Source organism: Lepidothrix coronata, unplaced genomic scaffold, assembly GCF_001604755.1.
Source record: "Lepidothrix coronata isolate B3197 unplaced genomic scaffold, Lepidothrix_coronata-1.0 Scaffold3, whole genome shotgun sequence".
NCBI classification, from domain to species: domain Eukaryota; kingdom Metazoa; phylum Chordata; class Aves; order Passeriformes; family Pipridae; genus Lepidothrix; species Lepidothrix coronata.
Genome location: NW_016690183.1, coordinates 7,321,003 through 7,337,548, shown reverse-complemented (window position 1 = coordinate 7,337,548; position 16,546 = coordinate 7,321,003). Strand labels below are relative to the sequence as shown.

At 41.0% G+C, this 16,546-nt stretch overlaps 1 protein-coding gene across 2 annotated transcripts in view; it reads left to right on the top strand.

Annotated features, from left to right (window-relative positions):
- The window catches only part of LOC108500849 (cytochrome c oxidase assembly factor 1 homolog), a 52,769-nt gene that overhangs the window by 21,210 nt on the left and 15,013 nt on the right, over positions 1-16,546 (top strand). Inside the window, exon 2 of one of the 2 annotated variants that reach the window (XM_017822181.1) lies at positions 7,067-7,269. The exons of the other annotated variant lie outside the window; for it this stretch is intronic. The gene's annotated coding sequence lies outside the window, so the exon portion shown is untranslated. The remainder of the gene's footprint in view (positions 1-7,066; positions 7,270-16,546) is intronic. 2 annotated transcript variants of the gene reach the window in all.

Below are 16,546 nucleotides of genomic sequence, written 5' to 3'. Positions count from 1 at the left end.
TTCAGCAGCCTCAGATGTTGCTTCTTATTTCTAGCCATGTCCTTTGTTTCTTACATAGTTCCCTTGCTAGACATAGTTAGGGGCTAAGCCTCTTGGTTGCTTTTTTTTTCTTCTTTTTTTTAAATGTTGTTGGTTAATACCACTTCTGATAGATTCTTTATCACCTGCTCCCTGCAAGGCAAACTAGAGTGCTGCTTCCCTTCTATAGCATCTGTGCTGGAGGACTGCTGATGAGGAACAAAATGGGAGCTACTGACCAGTAATTTGAAGGCTGGCTATTAAAAAGAAAAAAGCCAGCTAATTAGAGCTTAGAGGAAGAGGCAACACTTTATGCAAAAACACCAGAAGGTAGGCCCTCCAAATCCCATACACTCCCTGTAAATAGCTATAATTAACTCCACAGTATTCAATTTATTAATTAAAATTTAATTAATATTTTCTGTCCTTGCCAATCACCTTAGAGGCTGTCAGGAAAACATAGTGGCAGCTGGGTTTCCATAGAGCAGTAGTGACATTCAAGAGGGCAGAGGCACCGAAAACTCATCTCGGTCTCTAGATCATACCTGTGATAAAACAGAGGTGAAACTGGTCACTGGATTTCTGGGAAAGGAGGGGATACTGGGAGACAGTGCAAGCCCCAGTATTCTCCTGGTCACTTCCAGATGTCACCCTACAAATGCAGCACTCACCTGGTTATCTGAAATCGTGAGAGAAAGGAATAGTGGAAAATGTATGTTACTTACTTGACCACACCAACTGAGGACTACTGTACAGCACTGTTTCACTTGGTTTTGATGTTCTGCTTGGTGCTTTGTCGCTTTGTCTGACATATCTCTCCTGAGCTTCATGGACCACGCCAAAGTAGAACAGCTATTGCTTAAAAATGCTGTGTCTGTACTAGTAGCTTGGTGCACTGCTGTTCTTCTCCAGGGATGGGTGTCCTGGTCATTCATACCACCCATGTCAGTATGACAGTGTCTGAGCACCCTTCTGAAACAAATCTGTTGTTATCCCCGAGGGGAAATGTGTCATCAACTGTATAAACTATTCCAAGGTTTGCTCCAAACAGATATGATAGATTTGGAAGACACTAAATGTGTTTCCTTCAGCAAGGACAGTGCTTCATCATTATTCAAAGTTGGGCAATAGCATCATTTGTTCTCACCCATTCTTTTCCTAGAGAACGCACAAATTTTTTTTCTGGCATTATAATGTGTTTGACACAGCACTGCTCAGCTGGCCTGCAGCATCTACCTGTTAGTACTCTCCGTATTTTGAACTGAAAAAAGCCACCAAGCCCATGAGCCAAATATAATGACTGTTAGCTACAGAGGGTCATGAGAAGAGATGTGAGCTGAGCGCTGTGCAACATGGCAGCAGCCAGCCCACTCAGCAGGGAACAAACTCTTAACAGTGTGGTCATGAACCATCCTGCCAAAAGTGGCCTGTGGGCAAGGGTCTGTAGTACAGGCCTGGTGAGAATGGCCATGGGTTAAAGAAAGTCTTTTATTCCCCATTTAACAGAAGACAGAAGGGCACACACAGACTCAGCAAGAGAATGTACTCAAGAGCGTGTTGAAACCAGATCTCCCAGGTCACAGGGGAAAAGCTTTCAGTACAGAACTGTTAAAAGCAAGTGGGAGAGGAGGTGGGACACAAGGACTATCATCACCAACTTCTTGTCTTTTCTTCTCTGGATGAACCATGGGGGGTTAGGCAGATTTTTGATATACCTAGTGGTTCAGGCCCTTCTGGTAGGGAAGTGGCATGCCATCTCTCAGTCCTAGGGAGGCCAGACACCAAGCTGTTCAGTGCACTGCTGAGCGCACCCAGAAGCAGAACTGAAGTTTGCCAACGAACATCACCATTAAAAAAGCAGTTTGGAGTCTCTTTGACTTCCAGACTTTGGTGCATGACTACAACTTGAGGACCATCACAGACTGTGCTCTTATGGTCTCTCCTATGGTCACACAGGAAACCAGCCTCAGGTCCATCAGACTGTGAGTCAGATCTCCCATCAGATGTATGCTCCCAGGTATGGCAGTGGGGGCTGGAATGAACAAATTCTCTACCTTTGTGTGAAAAGAAGTGCCTTTGATGCCCTGCAAAAGAGCTCATGCAGGGCTGTCCCTATTCTGCCAGCAGCAGGGCCAGAAGGGTGGAGATGAAAATGCCTTTGCTATTGCAGTGGTTCTGTTGGCAGCAGGCTGGGACACTCGATAGGATAACATTGAGTCACAGCAGCATATGTAATCTTGTGTTGCCACACATGATGAAGCAGGCTCAATCCATTGTTATACTGTTGGTAATTCCAGATACATTTCAGTAAAACTGAGGGAGAAGGAGATAGATGCTGAGAATCACTGCAGCCTTCATCCTAAAATGGAGGTCCAAAAGAGCACAGTGATTGTCCAACAATGATTGCAACTTTTGCCTGACTTTGTATGCATCATTTAGTCTTTCTTTTTTTATTTTAAATAATTGCAGCTGAATTTTTAGAAAAGTATTTCCTGAACCTCTCAAAAATTCATCAGCTCCCCCGTCTTTTACAAAAAGAGTAAGGGGAAAGAACAAACCCCAGGCAACTCACTGCTAAGTTTTGGATTTGACATGCAGAACAACAAATTCATCCAAAATGAGTTTTGCTTTACTGTTAGTCATTTGTTCTAACCTGCAATTAAAAGGCTCAGCATTTGTTCTCATCGCTTTCTGAAATTACATTTTCCACTTCCTAGGCTCTGGCCTCAGGCAGTGGATTTTTGAAGTAATCATGCCTTGGTAATTAATGTTTAAAGATGAATGTTGCAACTTTTAACACAGTGTGTTGCTGAGTAAACAGCAAAAAGAATACAAAAAATACAAGGCTTTTACTGGAAGCTGCAGGTTTTGGAGACATTATCCTTAGAGCTCCCAGCTGCAGTACATTTGGTTACCCCTTCCTCTATGCTTGCAGATGGGGGAGACAGCCATGCTTAAAAAAAAGCAGAGGAAAATAAACACCACATTTAATCTGTCATTTCTTTGTGCTACTGACTCATCACCCCAGAAAGCTTGCTGGGAATGATTAACTCACACACAGAGAGAGGAAACAAATCTTTGACAAATGGTCTGTACCTGTAACATGACCAGTGCTATTTTTGATTTTTGCAAAAGGGTAGGAAGACAAGGGATGAAGCAGGAAGAGAGGAAGGGGTAAAAATGGAAGAGGGGGAGGGTAAATTGTGGTTATAAATTCCCTTTCTATTTCATGTCATTTTGTTTGTCCTGGGTCTGCCTTTCTCTGTAGAAGCCACATCTTCCAGTCTGTTACTAACCCAGCTGGATTTACCTGTGACAGCAGCCCATCCTACACAGGGCTCCTAAGAAAGCAAAAGTGGGAAAGTACTCCTGTGATCTTGTGAGTGATTTCTGTCAAAAGGGGCAGGGGAGTCACACTGTACCATGAGAGAGTTGCTATTTTTCATACACAGAAGGATTTCGTGGTCTGGCAAAGGCCATTGACAAAATCCTAAACAGATCAACTGGAACAAGAACAGAATACTGCTTTTGGATAGTTTTATTTCTTTTTCTCCCCCCTTCCCCTTCTTTTTTGTCTTCCAGAAAAGAGAATAAAATTCCCAATCCAACAAGCAGGTTGGCTAACCTGCAGGTTGAAGCAGGTGCTTTGGGCTTTGTTACTCATTGATGTTCTTTCTGCTCAGAAGAAACCAAAACCTAAAGAGCTCCTAGAAGGACTCCTTGTGTCTGATTCTGCATTTAAGTGGGAAAATGGAACCTCCCAAATAATCTTGCCTTTCTGGAAGTGAAGAAGACTGTAAAAAAGATTAGTAAAAGACACATTCAGCACTAGTCATACTCATTTGGGTAACAGGCAAGTTTCTGCCTGTGCTCACTTCTAGTATTCATTATGAATGTGTATTAGTGACTTCCTAAGCAGTAATCCTAGCAGAACAGTAAATGAAGCCTTCTGCTTCAATAATTTCCTGTTCTTTTAGCATTGTTTATTAGGATGCTGATACATTAACTGGGTACCCAGTGCTTGACCATTTTATTATCCATTTAGTTATCTGCCCAGATTCCTGATCCTAAAAGGATTAAGCTAATTTTTAGATGATTCTGCTGTTGAAGCACAGTGATTTTGAATTGTTTCATTTGTTTGTTTTTTATGACTTCTTTAGAAGTTATGCAGTAAAGATGAGGGCCTATTTGTACCAAATTTAAGCCTACTCAAAATATTTTGTTTGTGTTTTTTTTTCTGTTGATTTTTACAGATCTCTTAAAAAACAGAGGTCCAGAAAGCACTTCTGCAGGATACAGAATGCTTCAGTTACACTTCATGTTAGATGACACAGATCATTCAGTATTTTGCTAGAATGAAGCATTACCAAGTCCCATGGAAAAGAAAATTCCTTGGGATTAAGAGCAGTGTGTTTTTCAATAAAAGTTTAATCCTAAACAAATCATTCAAATGGAGTGTAATAAAGACTACTACAGCTAATGAAAAGATTTTGTTCAACTCAGTAGGCCCTCAAACAGGCAGAGATAATATGCTTGCCCTTGCTAACAGTGTTCACTGAGCTGTGTTTCCTTTCCTAGGCTGGAAATTAGATTTCCTTCTCCATTGTCTGTATAGAAAGACTCAAACTACTCAAGAAGGTCATGTGGGAGGCCCTGTGTTTAGAAGAAGGAGCTGCATTTGAATAAAAGATACTTCCCAGCTTCACGTTCAGCTACTTAGCAGTAGTCAAAATAAGTATCCTTACCATGCTTTTGAGCTGAAGCCCTACAGCAGACTGTGTCCTGCACACACTGCCGTGCTGCAATGAGGGACTGTACAAGATCTGGCATAAATAAACAGCAAGTAGCCATCTCACACACCACCTCACGTGTGTGTGCACGTGTTTGCACTGGTGAGCAGGTGTATTAAGCCACCCAAGTTTATACACGTGAGGTGGGAAATGTTTATCATTTTTTGTCTATGCTCCATTCCCAGCTTATTCAAATCCTGTCCAGACTTAACATCCTTTGTTCTTATCTTGCCTACTTTGAAGGCTTTGGACCTGAATTGGGCAGGTCCAGCACTGTCAGCTGTCTGTGGACCACACTTCAGTTGGTACATTTTTATCTAGAGGACATTTTGAGAGACATATGACTGCTGACTTCCAAGGCCATTTCCTAAGGACCAGGGCTCAACAAGAAGCAAGCAGACACACAGGAGCAAATTGATCAGAGGCACAGTCACCCAAGTATCAGGGATGAGGGTAAAATTTAGGGATCTGGCTTTCTACTTGCACCACAGCATAATTTGCTCTCTTTGTTTTGTTTTATCTTCTGCTCTTTCTCCTCCTTACTTCTTCACTTTTAGAATGAGAGTGGCCAAGGTCATTTATGCTCCAAATTTCTTTTCTCATTCTGAAACTGGCAGTGAATGCTGTAAGGTTTCCTGAAGGAAAACCTTTCTTTAGAGGTGCCACATACTACATTTTCTCTCCAGGAGCATGGGATGGGGAGAAAAAACTCTATTAGTAACCCTTTTGCTGTGTAACCTTTCCTTAAAATGCCAGCAACTGAGCTTCCAGAGAGAGAACAACAAATATTGAAAGAGGAATGTGAAGGACATTATGAAAGGAGAAAGCAAGAAAGGGGATCTGCTCAGACAAGTTTCTCGGGAAAGCTGATGTAATAAGTACTGTAGAAAATCCTAGCAGTTGACATAACTAACTTTCTTTCTAAATAGCTGTGGATCCCAGCAAGCTGGGAGAAACAAAATGTACATCTGGGAATACAGCTGAGCAGACTGTTTTGTCCAAAAGAATATAGTAGGTGTAAAACTTCTTTTCAAAAGATGTCATTGAAGTTTAATTGAAAAGTGTCCTTTTAATTAAGGCTGAGTGACCAGTGGATGAAACTCTCATTTCTGTTGGGACTGTTCATGATGATACTGTAACATTAACTCCCACACGATGGGAGTACTCAAGAGGCTGCTGTTGGGATGCCATGGTATGCAGTTCTGTAGCAAGCATTCAGACTGATTCCTAGAGTTTAGCAAACGTTTAATAAGCTTTTTAGCAGCTGTCTTGAAAATTGACTGACTTTGTATTGGCTGACTTGCACATATTTCAGCTTGGTTTCCTTCGTAAAGGACCATACTCAGCAGGTGTGTTGTACACGTATCCACATCTGTGTATACACAGTTTGGGAATCTCCCTCCCTGTTATAACAGACCTGACAGAGACATGCAGGGTCTTTGAGCAATTGAAGATGTTAGACTTTTGTGGCAGCAGGTGGCTGGATACCAAAGCACTTCTGGATATTCTCTGCAGGGGAGAAGCTGCAGGGAACTGTGGTCTCTGTCAGCCTTGGAGACTCCAAAAGACCCAAATCTGGAGGATATCAGGGGTTCTTATTCCACTTTTCACAAAGCTTGAGGGTTGCTTGCAGCCTGAAATGCTTCATCTTTAAAAGCACTAGCTCCTCTACTTTGTTTCTCCTGGTACATGTAGAGCAAAATACTGCATGTGCAGAGACTGACAAACACAAAGTGCCATTAGAAGTGCCATTTACAGGTAGCCTAGTTCATAAAGATTGGATAAACTGGCAAACAAAAAGTCCCAGCACATGGACTATTGGAAATTGATTCAACATTACGAACAGAGGAAGAACTGTACAGAAGGAATGTCTATTATGAAAATTATATTTAGTTACAAGGCTGACGTACGTGGTCTGTTACCTCCTTTTTACAAATACCGTTAGCACGGCAGGAATGATTTCATGCTAAAGAGTGTGTGGTTATTTTCATAAGGTTTTTGTGAGTAAGACTGGAGAAAGCTGCAGGAGATCCCTAATGTTTTTGATAGCACTGTTGTCATGTCAAAATATCATGTGCAAACTTCTCGCTTTACTGTAAATTGGTTACATGGAAAACTCAGGCAGTAGGACCGACAGTGCTAGATGTTGTCTTGGAGTGGAATATTGAGTGACCATGTTGAATTCTTGGGAATGTTTGAATATTCTTCCTCTGTCTCTGATACATACCCACTCCTCTGCATTTTCTCTTTTGTTCTAGGTGGAGTCTGGATAAGACCTGTCAAGGGAGCTTCTTAGTTGGTTTGGGACTACCTAGTGATAGTGATCTTCAACTGCAGTTTTAGAGGAGTGGCACCAAAAAGCCAGTTGTTATGCTGAGTGCTTTACAGGACAAGTAACATTCCCTGCTTCCTCAGCTGCCTGAAAATCAAGCCATAGATATTGAGCTTCAGTTTGAATAGGGTAAGTCAGAAACCTGCATACACTGCATGACTGAGTTTAAAATATAGTTATCAGCCTATCATACAACTGTCTGAAACAAAGCCAGGGGAAAAATCACTAGAGCACAATGTTTTGTAAAGGACACTGGCAATCTCTCCCTGTTGTACTAAAACTACAGTAAATGAGGTCTCGTTAGTACACCCTGGTGCTGTACTGATGTTGGGTTGCATTTCAAGAACTTCCTAAGTTACAGGAGTGTGGAGGCTGGAAAACTGCAGTGGGTCCACTGGAAAAGCCCTGCCCACTGCCAAAAAGAGTCTTGCTTCTTGGCCATGACAAAAGCTCAAGATTTCTTAGTGCAACTTCTGTTTACTTCCTAAACTGCAAAGTGCAGAAGATATCTAAACTGACTAGTTATTTAAGAGAATAAAGTAGCAGTCTACCTTTCAGTTTTACTTGGTTAAAACCGAAGATCAGAAAGACATCAAAGTAACAACTCTCTATCCCTAAAGATACAGTCTTCAGAAAGGTTACTATATACCTAATGAGACAGTAACCTTTCAAAAAAATAGCTCTGAGATACAGTATTCCTAAAGCATCCCTTAAAGTTACTGTATCCCCAAAGATACAGTAACCTTTCAACCCCCTCAGTTTGGGGTTTCCTTGTGATTTGCTAGGCTTTGTTTAAGAGAGTTTCCCCCATCTCAGTCCTTGGTGGCTCCAGTGATGGTGGAGGAGGAGCTGTGTAGCAGGCTGCTCTCTTTTTGCATGGAGATGAAAATCAGGCTCCTGGGCCTTTAGGCTGGCATTTGACAAAACTTTGTTCCTTTGCCATTTCCACTAAATCCTCTCTAGTGTCACACTCACATAGGAAGCCCTTTTCCATTCCCACACAACTCCCATACATACTGTTGTTTCCTTTAAAAAGTCCATTTGTGGCTTGAAAAGCTCATATCAGAATCAAAGCTATTGAAATCTCTCATGATTTCTTATGTTTGTTCTTTTGACATCTAGGCATAGCTGCTAAAAGTCTGAGAATGTTTGCTGTTTCTGTTTGAATTTCTTCCCCTCTCCACCCCTAAACCAAGTGGCATTTTTAACTTCAAATTGTGCAGCGAGGAGCATATTAAACACTAGATCTGAGAGAAATGGGACGTGATGGGACTGTAGCTTTAGGTGCTGCAAACGGTCCAAACCTCCATATTAAAAATAAACAACTTTTTTGGTTTAAAGTGTGATCAGTCCCTCAAAAAGCTACATGAAATCCATTTTCTGGATGATGTAACGTATGCCTGCCTAGTTTGCTTCCTATTAGGTTATTAACATTTGCTGCATCTGTAACTGCTGGTTATCGAAGGAAGGACTTAACTCTCTGCCAGAACCTTGTGACTAATTAAAACCTTGCCTTTAACGTTTAACGAGAAAGTTCTTGCTTTCACCAGGAAACTGGTTTAGACTCCTAATCCCCTAAAGCACAAATGGCACATAGTGCATCGTAGTTAGCAAGCAGATTTGAGAGAAAAACACAGTCAGAGGAGTGCAGCTTGTTGCATAAGTTAAAAATGATTAGTTGATTTCTTTTTACTTTCTCCACCAGTACTGGATATTATGCATGCTAACTAGTATTCCCCTCTCAGCAAGGTATCCAGACCTTGTAGGGCCAGTTCTTTTTACCAATAAGACCTTTACATCATAAAATATCCCAGACAAAACATGCCCAGGGGAAAATCCCATGCCTATAGGTACTTTCAAGCCTTTTCAACCATTTGCTTGACTAGCTGCTTGTCTTGGGTGGAGGAGAATGGCCTGTTAGAAAGTGATGGCCTACATAAATGGAGAAGAACAAATAAGACGATTAAGGGTGTGTCTAATGGATCTGAATATCCAGAACACAAAAGGATCTGCCCATCTGTGCCAGACTTGGGCAGAAGAACAGAGCTGGTAAGTTTTAGCTCTGTCAGACAACTCTGCTATCTTGGAAATGGGACTGGATTTACACTGAAGAAGCATCACATGAGGAGAGTAATGTTTGGGATACTGTGGGTCCTCATTACTAATTTTATAAAGATTAAAAAAAAATACCACAAGGTGTTTCACAATGCATTTACAGAGAGAATTGTAAGGGCAGTGAATAGTGCATTTTATTCCAAATGGTTCATTTAACAGATGTTAAATATGCATCTGAACACTGTCACTTTGACTATTGAAGTCAGCAAAGTCATTACCTGGTATTAAACTCAGAAGACTCTTGCTTTTTACCTCTACACCAAATCCCATTCAATTCAGTATGAATATAACAGTACATTTAAGTGGAATGCAAGAACAGAGACAATAGGAAAATCTGGAGCTGAATTTCCATCTGAGTACTCTTGAACTTTGTGGCATAAATCTTCTTTTCCTGCAGTGTGATCTAGTTTATTTTCCCCAGAAAGAAGTATATTTTCTTTTTTGCAAACAGAGGCCGCATAAAACACATGGTTGTCTTCTGAGCAATGTCTCGAAGACCACAGCTTATACATTATAAAAAACCAAACAACTTCTGTTTTGAAGCTAAATGAAGGTTTTTAGTCTATCAGCATTTTTATTCCATACCAGTTTTCTGCATAGTGGAAAATATACACCCTTAGAAGGGTAACAGCTATGATAAGTTGTTAAAAACAAATTATCTCGGAAAGTAATTTTTTCCATTATGAAAGTGGCTTGTCATATATTAGTGAAATGAATTAGTCACTTAGCACACCTTTCACAACCTCAAAATAATTAAATTATGGCCTATACGTTCCCCTGTGTAACAGGAGCAGCTCTCCTCTTTGTACATACAGCACTATCACTCCACAGTTTCTGATTATGTTTTATTCATATGGAACCATAAATCACTCATAAATCAGTCCAAAGCCTAAAACCAACTAAACCAGTTCATATTTCTCGCATGAGCTATTCTATTTGCACGCCTTTCCAAATTAAACATTTCTTGTTGGGATATAGAAAGATTCCAGGTACGTGGTATTCTATGGAAAAAAGGTGACAGCATGACATATAGTAGATGTATGGATGGGGAAGGGAGGAAAGTAGGAAGGCAACAGGGAAAGAAAGGGAGATTTGCTTTTGATCCTTTCAGTAGAAGAAAGTCAACTGAGCAGTAGCTACCCAATTCATCCTTTGATTTATCCCTGTTTTCTGGAACTATTCAGAGTAGAAGAGGCTCAAATGGCATCTCATCAATGTATGTGAAGGGAGAATGTGAAGAAGAGGGACCCAGGCTCTTTCCATCAGTGCCCAGTGATGGAACCAGAGGCCATGGGTACAAACTGAAACACAGGAAATGCAGTCTGAATATTAGGAAAGGTTTTTTCACTGTGAGGTTGACTCATTGCTGGCACAGGTTGCCCAGGGAGGTTGTGGAGTCTCCATCCTTGGAGATACTCAAAAGCCAGACAACCACCTGTAGGCAACCAAATTTCAGCAAGGATATGGGAAAAAGTGACCTCCAGAGAGATCACAGCCTCAGCCTTTTTATGATACTGTGATGCTACTTTAGTCTCTTGTCAGTGAGAAAGTGACACAACTCATTTACTTGGTGGCTCCCTTCAATCAGGAACTGCAAATTTTAGAAATGCAAAGGGTGCTCCAGCAGCCAGGAGCTCTGGAAGGGACCCCAACAAGCACTTAAAGTTTGCAGTGGGAAGGAGTGAAATGCTTGTGGGGTCAGGATAGGCAACTTTGCATCTGGCAGATTAATAGAAACAAAGGAGGAGCTCAAGAATCACGTGTTATTTCCACTTCAATCACTCAGAGAATCATTCCTCTCCTTTTTGTTTCAGAGAGGGAGAACTGTGACATAACTAATAAATATACTTCAAGTATCAACTGATTACTACATCTTTGTGCCAGCGGCATTGGGAGCACAGGAGGGATGCTGAGAACTACTCTGAAAGGACTTGTCATGTGAAAAAGCAAAGCAGAGAAATCTGGATGCCTGAATTTTATGACATTTGATTCTAGTGAAGACTACACTGAGGCCTTGGTAGTTTCTGGGGTTATCATCATGTTTTCCATACTGATTTACTGTATCATTCTCCTGCACAGGATGAAAATAAGTACATCCAGGGGCTTTACAGTGCCAGTTGCTGGTGCCTGCAACACTTAGCTCTGGCCATAGACAGGAATCCCAGACTTTGGGGCTGCACTGTGATCACACTGGGGGAAATATAGAAAAAAGGTGTCACGTAACTCCCTCTGTCTCCTGTGACTTGCTTGTCTTCTTGAATGCCAGCTCTCCTACGTGCTAAAAAAAAATAGCTGATCTGGACTTAAAGTGGTGCAGGGCAGCAGAAAATGTTAGAAGGCAAATTCAGTGCCAAGTTCAACACTGCCTTTTCTCGGAATGTCACCTCCCTGGAACAGCTTCCCATAAGCATGGCAAGATATGGTGGGAATTTCTTTTTCTTAAGTGAATTTTGCAAAAGGATGGGACAGAGGAGGCTGAAACTTTCAAAAACAAGAACTCTGTAATGATGAGTTTAAGCAAAAATGTAACACTTTCAAATTGTACCTGGCACATTAGGGCAAGATACAAAAGTGCAAATGCAGCTTTAATGTAGAAGTAGCAAGTTTCTGTCTGTCATACTGAAAATACAAAATCTTGCTAAGTTACAAAGAAGGCATTTTTTCATACTCTGCAGTAGACAACCCTGTTATTAAATAATAATGCCTTCATCTCTTGGTGGTGCTGTTGGAAGTGGTGAAGGAGCTCTTTTCACATCTTTTCTAGTCTGTCTCCTCTTCTAGTAAATACAAGTGCCTGCTGAAAAGCTCTGTGCTAAAGTGCCTGTGTTTCTCTAACAGGGACCTCAGAGAAGCACTGCTGGGGTTAACATATTGTTTTGCCCAGGCATATACAAGTGTATTGCAGAAGGCACTATGCAAATAGTGTTCACAGAGTTTATAATTTCCTGTTGGAACAGCAAAGAAAAGAAGGTCATTGATTTAAACCAGAGAATACAAATGATTTCCTGCCCACAAAGCTGCCAAATGCTTGGAGTTATTGATTTTTTTCCCTTCCCTGCTGCTAACCAAACACTTCTGGTCCTGTCTTGGGCATCATCAGCTTATTGACTAAGTAAACATAACTCATTAAGCTGAACATTTTTAAAATAATAGAAAATTATGGTGACTACAGTTAAAAAAAAATAAAAGGAGAGGAGAGGAAAAACAGTTCCTGAAGTTAATTAACTTTTATTTAGATTCAAGTTTCTTGAATTTAGGTTGGCATACAAAAGAGAGAGAAATGAGAGAAAGAACACTCGGGGGAAAAAAAACAGAACTCCTTTCCTAAAGAAGCCAAAAAGAGGAGGGTGCAAGAAAGTGGGTACTTCAGATTTTTACGACCACAAGTAAAATAAAAATTACTGCAAAATTGAGATTGAAAGGGTAAAACTGTGTGGCAACAGCATGGTGAAGGCATGTTTTTATTTATTTATTTACTTATTAGCAGCAGGAGGTCTGTGCTGTTGTCTGAAAATTTTTTTTTAAGCCAGGGCTGAGCACAGCTGATGCCTGGCCTTGGAACGTGTCAGCTTGAAGATAACATGTACGGTATTAATAAATGTAGAACAATACTTGCTGTCAAGTTGGTTACAAGGCAGTAGTTCACTGAAGGGGGCCTGACAATGTCAAAAAGCATTAGACCAGAGCCAGCAAATGCTTTATACGCTACAGCTGAACCTAAAAGATGAATTGATGTCCTGGATCTGACTTTAAGGCATCTGTCTGCTCTGAAGAGCATGTGTTTGTCTGAAGAAGCAGGGAAACAAGTTGCTTTTTCCTCCTCCTCCAGCCATCTGCTTACACGCAGAAGACAAGGAGCAAAACAGAAGAGAACAAATCCTAGTGTGTTGTAAATGGACCGGGATGCCTTACAGACAAAATGTTCTTTAAAAGTAGCAGCACAGACTCAGGAAAGGTGTTTAGAGGCAACTCTGAACAGCAGGGAGGCAGCTACCAGGCTGAGACACTACAGAGAGGGCTGGCTTTCCCGTGGGACTTGCTGTTGCAGGTGCTGCTGCTGGCTTCCCTGGCCATGAGTCTTGCCGTCCTTTGGTGTGAGAGTTAGCAGTGAGAGAAGAGCCAGTGGGAAGAGACACCAGGAGGGAAGTAAACAAGCAGATTACAAAGTGATGAAAAATAAGGGTATCGGTGTTCTACAGTGACTTAGAAAAGGTGTGACCGTTTCCTCCACCCCCTCACCTTCATGCCTGTTGACTGAAGAATACTATTAAGTTAGGTAGTCACAGATTATTAATGACCTGTTAACAGCTTCTTTAATTTTCTAATAAGTGCCAACTGCAGCTGCTATAATTATTCTGCTGGTCCTACAACACGCCCTGTGCGAGACTGCAAAATATTTTTTTTGTCTGGAATACATTGTTGTGCCTCTTAACATGTGTGTACTGCACATGGGCAATTTCATACCTAAGTAAAATTACATCTTAGACTGTCAGAGCCCTTTACAGCCATTAAATGTTGGTATCTTCTAGCAAAGTAGGAACTAGGAAGTGTTTAGTCACCTATTTTTACATGTGTGAATTGAGACACCCAAAGTTTATGGTTTTAGCCACAATGATACAGTGAATCAGTCCCTGAGCTGCTTGTGAAACCTGGGAGCACCATCTTCTGCTTTGCTTGTGCTGGCATCATATGAACTGCAAAAGTCAGGGGTAAATTGAAAGTAAGGCCAAGTAGGGGCTTTTTCTATCTAAGCAGAGGTTCCTGGGAGTAACACTGTATAAAAGTGATTGTATCTCTTCATCGCTCTTCCTAATTCCCATGAAGAGAAAGCTGAGTACTGTGTGATGGGAAAACAAAACATAAACAAACAGAAAAATGTGTGTGTTGTGGTCAAAGGCAAAGTATTTCCTCTTCAGTCTTCAATTTAAGAAGTCTGTGGGCACAGATCCCTACCAGCATCATTAGTAGCAGTCATTCCCCGCTAACTGGTCCTGTTTCCTTTTCTAATGGATCACAGCACACCTATGTGTCTCCTGTGTGCCACATGTGTCAAATTTCATTGTACTGAGCCCTCGGTAATCTAGCATTTGATCAACAAACCCCACAAACGAGTATTTGAAGATTACAGTAGCAATAAGGAATGTTGTTAACAGCCCTGTTTGAAAGATACTAGTGAGGATGTATCTTGAAAATACCGTAAAGCAGATGATGAATTTTCAAAGATCTCAACAGTTTTAGAAAACAATGATCCTGTGAAGGTATTGCCTGTTGAGCATACACAAAACACAAAACATTTTGAAAAATCTCACCCATCAACAGTATGCAAAGGTGTGGTTCGTGCTTTTGCCCAGCTCTTGCAGTGTCACACCTCCTTGTTGGACAAAGCCCTATGCTGTAGCTCCATAGGCAAAGCTTGTCTCCATATCCCTAAAGGTAGGTTTGTTGTAGGAAACAGCCCTGGAATTGTGCTGAATCTGTCTAGGCTGGCATGTTTTAGCCTAAAAGAAGGCATGGTTCATGGGCAGGGACACAGCCCAAGTCTCTTGGAACCAAGTGTCTGACCTGTCACAGGCTTCCTGTGAAGTTGTTCCATGTTTTTCTGCAACAGCTTTGCACAATGAAAAAAAGATCCTGCATTCCCTAACAGGAACTGTTGAAGGACCAAAGATGTAGTGAGTAACATTTAAAGTATTAAACAGAGATATTTTTTCCTCAGATCTTTTCCCACACATATTCTGAGGAGGAAAATATGGATTGCGGTCAGCTGTTCTCTGAAATTCCTCTTGACTCATTTTTGGAAGGGAATCTGATTCACATTCAACTGTCTTGTGAGTGTCCAGCGTATCCTTTCCTTTTTCCAAGGGTGGATGGATAAATCAGTAGCTACTGCCCAGATCAAATCAGAGGTCTGACTCGAGATGCTGCATGTGCAGTGGTGACAGGTTCCATCACTTCCTTTGCCCTTTTGCACCCTCCATCTTGTGCAGCTCTGTGCTCAAGTTAACAAGCTGGATCTGTCTGAACAGAAACCTTCAAGTACTATGAGAACTTCTTTTCTTTCATTTATTTTTGATGGTTCCCATAATAACTTTTTTCCCCCCTTTTTGTCTTTCTGGGAATAGAATGTTTCTAGGTCAGAATCCCTGTTGGTCTTGTGCTGTTTTTGGTCCTCAATGCTTATTAAAAAGTCACGAGTCTTTGAGGTTAGTTTTTTCCCAGATCCTAATTTCTGTTAACAGATTTAGCTGATACTGAACCAGTTCTGCTCATATGGGCAAGGACCAACTTCTGTAAATGATCCAGATGTCCAAGATGTTCGAAAGTAATTAGTTTTCCTCAAGGCCTTAGGCTTTAAGTGTTGATCTAATATATTTAAAAGGGACTTGACTTTCAGAGGAAGGGTAGGATCCTTCTTTTTTGAAGGAGGAGCCCTTCAGGGAGGGTGTAAAGATGGGCACTTGAAATAAACTTACCACATCTGAAGATCTGAGGAGAATTAAGATAGCATTTTTTTTTAGTTTTGGTTTTCAATAGGAAGTTATTTAATAAGAGCAGTGTGTTTGTGAAATGCCAAAAGTATGTTCTGCTATAATATTATATAATAAAATGCATTAGATCAGCAAGGGTTTTGGCCATAGGGCTGCAAACCTCTCCAACTCCGCTGATATTTTAAAAGCTTTGTAAATCAGGCTCTATGCTGATCACAGCAGAGCAGATCACATCTTTTATCCCCTCATTTCTGGAAGCAGACACATTACAAGAGAGCAAGCATCTTATGATTTACACTATGTTCCTGCTTTGAGCGTTTTTTTTCCCTGTGACTGCCTCCCCTGGCGTTCAGTTCCGTTAGGTCACCATCTACTGCATGCCTATTTAATGCATGCATGTGGCTCATATTATTGAAGTTAGCAAGGCTACAGACAAGCACAAGCCTTATCAGGATTGGAAATTGTGAACTTCCAGGTTGGTATTAACTTTTAACATAGCCACATACAGTTCCTAACCCAGTGACACCTGCAGTACTTCTATGAGCTTTTGTGACCATTTGCTTTTCTCTTTGCAAGGTAAAATGTGACCTGTTAGCCAAGAAGGTTATCACAGACTCCTTGTGTTTCTTGATTTTTTCCCACATCTCAGGATTTAGTAAGTTGACCTAAAGCAAGATTGATCATTGGGTTTTGCTTTGAGATTCTGTCGGTGTCTTTGGCATAGTGAATATATTGGACAAAGATAAATGCCCACAAACTGCCAAGAAAGCTAAGTAGTTACTACTTCATAGAAAGCATTGAAA